The following is a 7,991-nucleotide window of genomic DNA, read 5'->3' as shown; positions in this document are numbered from 1 at the left end:
AAAAAAACCGGGCGGGCCGGGAAGAGGCAGGCAGCTGAGCTGCAGTCATCAGAGGATCCCGAATCTTACACATCACATGTCAACCAACAAATATTTGGATAATATTCTTAGTGGTCCTTTCAATAGCTCAAAACATCCAACTTTGGAAAAAACTTTGGCTCAAGGGGTGTCTTAGCCTAATAAAGATCCAACTCACTCCTACCATTTACATTAACATTTTCACCCACATAACTAATATATTCATATGACATTATAATACAAGAAAAATAAATTAATGAACACAAGATATTAGGTGATTAACAAACACAAGATATAAAAAAATTAACAAAACAATTAACTTACAACAACTAGATCCATGTTTTCCAGCCCTTGTATTTCCTCTAAATTGAAATCTTGTTCAATTAGGGGAACCAATTGACAACTTGATGCAGCCGATGAAGTGGACCTTACATTCACATACTCTTCAAAAAGCTTGTACATATTGATTTTTACAAAAACCAACTTTTTCATCACAAGTAATAGGATCAAGCTTTGAATAATAAAATCGAAGTTCTTAAAGTTCCATCCGTTGGTCCAGAATTATGGCAATTGAGAGAATGACATTATTCACTCCAATACTTGCCATTTTTTTTCCATCATGTTTGTTGTCAAGTTCCCTAGCTCTTAATGTTGGATCGAGTGGCCTCAGAATAATTAAAAAGGGAGGGTTGGATTAATTATTTCTAAACCTTTAATAATTAAAAATTACTCTTCTAAGGCTTTTACTAAATTGTTAAAAGAATGAGGAGTAGAAGAGAAACTTAACAGAAAGTAAAAGCGGAAATTAAATGCACAACGGAAAGTAAAAGAGTAGGGAAGAAGGAAACAAACACACAAGAGTTTTTATACTGGTTCGGTAACAACCTGTGCCTACATCCAGTCCCCAAGCGACCTGCGGTCCTTGAGATTTCTTTCAACCTTGTTGTCGCAACCCACCCTTCGTCGGGAGGGCGATGCGAGACTCGCGGGTGCGTGTTCCAAGGAAGGAATACGCGCGGATTCGCCACCAATGTTTATTTGAGGAAAACGTCAGAAAAACCGAAAAAGACGTGATCTACGAACTTAAAGTGAAAGGTTCGGGAGTTGTATTTACGCGGGGGGAAGGTATTAGCACCCCACGCGTCCGTCACAAGAGACGACAACCTTTAATCAAATGTGCAAGCATGACTTCCATTTTTATGTTCCCTTTTACGTCTTTATTTCTTTTTGTACTTTTTATATTTTTTATTTTTTTGCGGTCGACGAGGGTGTTTCCCTTGCTCCTACGTATTCCTTAATTGCGATAAGGAAATCAGACCTACGTAGTTCTTTGTGAACAAAGTGTTTGGTTAAGTTGTTTTTATCCTTTTTGCAAGATATGTTTTTATTAAATGAAAGGTCATTTAAGGCGTTGGACCATTAAACAAACTTTCGATTCTTTTTGAAAAGCGAGAAGACATTAAGGCATTGGACCATTAATGATCTCTTTATTTTTTAAAGAGGTAATAAAGTTACATGTTGGTTTTAGGCTTTTTAGAAATCTACCCTTAACCAATAAAAGCGGGAAAGACCATTTCAAGGCGTTGGACCTTTGAAAATGGCTTTTTTAGACGATGACAAAAGTTTGGTTTATGAATTGATTTTAGCCTTGGTTTCACTTTGGTTATTAGTCGATTCGATTAAGAAAGAAAAATCCCAAAGAGAAATGTCCGATTGATTTATTTTACCAAAAGATATTTTTTTATTATTATATTATTATTTTACCTCTTTTTGGTTTCCAACATGGTTACGGCATGACCGAACGGTCGGATTTCATTTTAACAAAAATTAACGGATGTTATAATTCAAATAATCGTTGGAAATTTATTTTATTTTTTTATTAGATGAGAATGACTTAAGTAAATGACTAAAACACGTCAAAAGGGGGTACGAAAAGTAAATGAAATAAAAATAAAAGCACGTAAAAACAAATGAGGACCACTAAGGGTACATAGAATGAATTGAAAAGTTCGATTTCGGGAACTTACCGGTTGAAGACCAAAGAACGCGAAGAACGAACGAAAGACGGCGGAAAACCTCCACGGATTTGCTTACGGAAACGTCACGGATGAGTTACGGAAGCGCCTCGGCTTGGATTTTCTTCACAGAAACGATTTTTTTCACTAATTTCAAGTGATTCTCGAATTACCAGGAGGGCTGAACAACTTTCCTCTTCACTTCTCCCCCTATTTATAGGAAAATGGGGGAGATGCTTGCCACCCAGCTCGCCCAGGTGAGCTAGGTTGCTTCCTCCAGAAGCAACCGCCTTCAGGAGGAATTTTCTGGAAGGCCCAAGTGGGCCTGGTTGCTATTTACACCCCCATTTTTACTAAATACACCCCTTTGCTCTTTTTTGGTGATTCTTTTTTCGTAACGTTACGAAACTTTACGAATTCCGCAACGATGCTTGTTTTCTTTCCGTAATGTTACGAAACCTTACGGACTACGTAATCAACCCCTTTTTGGTTTCTGGGATGTCACGGAACTTTACGGATTGCGCACTAACACTTCCTTTTAATTTCCGACATGTCACGGAACTTCACGGATTGTGCTACAACGCTTTCTTTTGACTTCCGGCATGTCACGGAACTTCACGAATTGCCCAACGATGGGTGCCAAGTACCTTGAAGTGGTCAAACGAGGGTCGCATCCCAATGATGGATGGTCCCCGGACGAAATTAGGGTATGACACTTGTAAAAATCCTTTTACAAGCAAAGATCCACAAGGGATGTACCCTCCCTTGTTCTCTTTGAACCTAGTGGATGTACCCTCCACTAGAACTGATCCACAAGAGATTTGTTCTCAGTCAAACCCAAGTAAATGTACCCTCTACTTGTACCACAAAGGATGTACCCTCCAATGTGTTAAGACAAAGATCTCAGGCGGTTAAACCTTTGATACTTTGTGAATGGGGATACAAAAGAATTCTCAGGCGGTTAGTCCTTTGAACACTTTTGGATTAGGGAAAGGGAAGAATCAAAAGAATTCTCAGATTGTGTCATTTTGAATTCTTTGACAAGGGAGAAGGGAGACACAAAAGAATTCAAGCGGTTAGTCCTTTGTTCTTTTGGAAAAGGGAGAAGAGAGACACAAAAAGAATTTAGGCGGTTAGTCCTTGGCGAATTCTTTTTGGCAAAGGAAGAAGGGAATGAAAAGATGAATAGCACAAGTTTTCAAGGTTTAGAAAACCAGAAAAACTTTGGAAAGCTTTTGGCACAAAGAAGAAGAAGAAGTTCAAAGAGATTCAGGGCTTGTAAAAGATTGATTGAATAAGTGTATTGAAAAGCAAATCAAAGCCTTGCTTTTATAGACTGTTCATGTCTGTCCAAGAGGACCATTTAGAAGAGTTATAACTTTTAGAAAAACTTAAAATCAATTTGAAAAAGTCAAAAACCTTTTGAAGAGTTACATCTTTTGATTTATTCAGAAACAATCAATGGTAATCGATTACCAAATCAGTGTAATCGATTACACAAAGCTTTTATGTGAAAGGATGTGACTCTTCACATTTGAATTTGAATTTCAACGTTCAAAGGTATTGGTAATCGATTACCAAAACATTGTAATCGATTACAGCCTTTTGAAATTAATTGGAACGTTGTAAATTCAATTTGAAAACTTTTTCAAAACAGTTTTGCTACTGGTAATCGATTACAGCAATCTGGTAATTGATTACCAGAGAGTAAAAACTCTTTGGTAAACATGTTTTGTGAAAAATCCATGTGCTACTCAGTTTTTGAAAAATCCTTTTCATACTTATCTTGATTAAGTCTTCTCTTGATTCTTGAGTCTTGAATCTTGATCTTGATTCTTGAATCTTGATCCTTGAATCTTGATTCTTGAATTCATCCTTCTTCTTGAATCTTGAAGTGTTCTTCAACTTTTCCTCTTGAGTCTTGAATTGTTCTTGATTCCTTCTTGAACTCATCCTTTGATTGACCTTTGAGCTTTTTGTCATCACCTTTGTCATCATCTTTTGTTATCATCTTTGTTATCATCAAAACATCTTTGAATCACTCTTGATTTATCATGAAGCTTTGCTTCTACACTTAACTTTTCCGAATGATCAATTATCATACAACCTACATCTTGATTTTTAGTGGAAGCACTGCACCTTTTTTTCAAATGATGTATTAGTGTTGAAGTCTCTATTTTACTTCTACCAATTACATACTCTTGTCCACATACATTTCATGTAACCTTTTTTTTTGCCATCTTTCACACCAATTTTAGTAAAAAAGTTTCCAAACTCCAAATGTACTAATCCTAGCTTTCTTACCTTTTGTTTAAGGTTCATCACATTCATCCTCAATTGGATCCTTCTCCATGGGTTCCTCTTTATTGTCTCTTCACTCCTCATCACCATCATTGCAAATTAAATTGAAACTTTTTTTCTTTGATGAATAATTTTTTATTCCATACTGGGAAAATGTAGTGAGCAACCAAATTAAATTTAGAAAGTGCTATAAAATTTAATTTAACAACCATATCCAGTATGAAGCATCATAACAATAATCTGCACAAAAGAGAATTAAGTAACAGAGCAAAACAAAACATTATTAACAATGTTTTTTTTGGACCAATAACAAAATAGAACATTATTAATACAAAAAAATGTATTAATAATGCCCAACTTTTGCAATATAAGCATAATCATGAAAGAATAACACGAAATTCGAGACAAAATAGGAATAACCCGAGCCACATGCAATATTTTCATATGATTGATTAAAGGAGAACACAAAATCATTCTTGTATTCTTTTAACCACAACCATGAAAGAAGAGAGCAAAAACATTCAGATTTATGGTAAATAGCAAAATGTGGAACTAAGGAAAAGGGAGGCCAGCGATATTGATTTGAATCAGGGAGGCCAATGAGTAGCAGTGCATCGTGCGGCCAAGGGAGTGAGGCATGCGACACCAACGATTAACGAAAACACAACATTGAGTGTTGTCGGAGGTAGGTAACGTGTTCCAAAGATGGTGGGTAGCGCCAGAGAACAATACATGGTGATGGTTGGCAGTGCTGCTACTGCTAAGGTTCACTAGTTTAATGTATGTGTTCACGAGAGAGACTAAGAAAGGGATATATTAGAGATGGGAGTATGTTAAACTTAAATGGGCCTTTCTTATTCTTAGTAGTTACCACTTTATTATATTTTAGTAAATATTATTATAGTTTTTTAGTCTAAGTGGATTAAATGGTTCAATCTGGCTTGAACCTGTGGGTTAAGTGAGTTGGGTTGATTTTATGTCAGTATTGTGGACATTAGATTTTTTGAGCTTGGCCCTACCCAAACCCATGGTGAGTCGGTTGGCTCAGCAGGTTCGGGCTCACTTTGACACCTCAAATAATTTGAGGTAACTAATGTATAATTTACACATTCATTCATTTTAAAGGATATCCAATGGTTAAAACTTATTGAAGTTGTAGCATTGTTGGCTCCCAAATTATTGATCCACCGATGGACCATGGACCATTTTGTACACTGGTCCATTGTAGAATGCTTTTGTTTAAAGTGGACATTTCCCTGTACCTACAAAAAATAGAATAGTAAATGTTATTGAATGCACACCCATAGTTGTTGGTTTCTTGATTTATGTTGAGTTACGTAGTAGGATGTTACAACAATTGTCAAATTTAGCACAAATTGTCCCAATGAGTCTAGTTCAGTCGACAACACATGTTGAGTTTGTGTGTGTGTGTGGGGGGGGGGGGGTCTGGATTTGATTCTCATAGAATATAAGGGACCCAAAAAGAAGAAGTATAGTCAAAAGAGGAAAAGGTCTCCTAGTAAGACTCATCAAAAGAGTCCTCCTCCATCGACTCCAGCTTCGTGATGAGGTCTTCCTCATCCATAAACAAGTCCTCCTCGATAGATGTATCCTCCTCCAAATCTTCACCTTCATCCTCAAAAACAAGATTCGCCAAGTCTACCCTGGGTGGTACCCAAGACTCATGTAACACCAATCATGGAGACATCGATGCAAAGAAGGTAGCCTTAGTGTCCTTAGATGAAGAATCAGATCCGACAAAGGACATCACGTCGTCCATAAACAGTGAATGGGACTCAAATGGGATGACGACCTTTAGCATAGGCACGACAAAATGGTAGAAAGATGTGGTGGGCTGGGTCCACTAAACATATAAATCAATTGTGTGGGTCCTATAATCTGGTGCATCCACTGGTTCACTACAGAAGTGGAGGAAACCATAGAAGCGGTCCTTTTAAGAGCTGGACTAAGGGAGGAGGAAAGAACAAGCATAGCTAGATTCCTTGGTGGGCTTAATATAGAAGTAAGGGACAAGGTTGAACTCCTTCCATATAGGGACCTATATGAGCTAGTCCAACTTTTTATAAGAGTGGAGCAATAGCTTAAAAGAAAGTCTTCTTCAAAATATTATGGCTTTCACTCTTATCCAAGTAAGGACCAAGCCCAAGGAATTTTGGGGGCTGCACCTTCAAAACCCAAGGAAGATAAGGGTAAGACCATAGAGAAATCCACCCCTAAGACTAGTTCCCGAGCAAGGACTAGCAAGATTAAATGCTTCAAATGTCTTGGTAGAGGTCACATTGCCTCTCAATGCCCCATAAAGAAAACCATAATTATGAGGGGTCAAGACATTTATAGTAGTCAAGAGGAGACTACTTCATTTCGTTCCTCTAGTGGAAGTGAAGATGAAGTAAGGGATGAAGAGTCTAGTGAGTAAGTCTACCCCTATGAAGAAGGTGACCTCCTAATGGTTAGAAGGCTCCCTGGAGGCCTCCTTGGAGGCCAATCTTGTGATCTATCCCAATCCCAAAGAGAGAACATCTTTCATACAAGATGCAAAATTTTAGATAAAAATTGTTCTCTCATTGTGGATAATGGATCTTGTTGCAATTGTTGTAGCACAAGATTAGTTTCCAAGTTGAACCTCACTACCATTCCCCACCCAAAACCTTATAAACTTCAATGGCTCAATGAGCAAGGGGAAATGATAGTTAACCAACAAGTGAAGGTACCTTTCTCCATTGGGACATATAAGGATGAAGTTAACTATGATATAGTTCCCATGGAGGCAGGGCATATTCTCTTAGGAAGGCCACGGCGATTTGATAGAAAGATCATTTACAATGGCATAACTAATGAGATTACCCTCACCCATCTTGGCACTAAATTTATGTTGCATCCTCAAACACCTTCGCATGTAGCTAAGGATCAAGTACAAATAAAACTCAAATAGGATGAGAAAAAGAATAGAAAAAAAAAGAAGAAGAACAATCTTTAATGGTTAAGGAGGAGTGTAAGGAGGTAAGTGTCTCCTCCAAGATGTTAGCTTAGAAGGAAAGTCATTTTGCAATAAAGACAAACATTAAAAAAACTTTCCTTCTTAGATAACCTCCACATCTTCTCCTTTGTAAAAGGACACTTGGTAGCACTGTCATACCTCTTAAGCTTGAGGTTATTCCTCAAGTAAAGGAGTTGTTGGATGAGGGTTTAGTTCGTAAGAGCTTAAATCCTTGTGCTTTGTTGGTGCCCAAAATAAGTATTATGAGACACCAAATCCCTAAGATAGATGGTATGATGAATGTGTTGAGTGATGCAACCCTCTTTTGTAAAATCATCCATGCATCCAACATCTTCATAATTTGTATACATAGGGACTCATTAGGTAGGTTTGTTCTTATTTTTGGGCTAGGTGCCCATATGGGACGCCTTAGGTTTGTCGTACTTTTTGGTAGGAGTAATCAACATGAAAATACAGAAAAAGGTATGTTTTATTGCATTGCTTTCCTTAATTTTTTAAATAGTGATCAAGGGGTTCTCACGGATCCTAAGAAAAAAAAGGTCATTCATAAGTGGCCCACTTCACCAAGTATAAGGGAAATTTGGGGCTTCCATGATTTAACAAACTTTTACAAAAGGTTTGTCCTATATTTTTCTATA

Source organism: Glycine max, chromosome 4 (assembly GCF_000004515.6).
Source record: "Glycine max cultivar Williams 82 chromosome 4, Glycine_max_v4.0, whole genome shotgun sequence".
Taxonomy (NCBI): Eukaryota; Viridiplantae; Streptophyta; class Magnoliopsida; order Fabales; family Fabaceae; genus Glycine; species Glycine max.
This window is presented reverse-complemented; position numbering follows the sequence as displayed.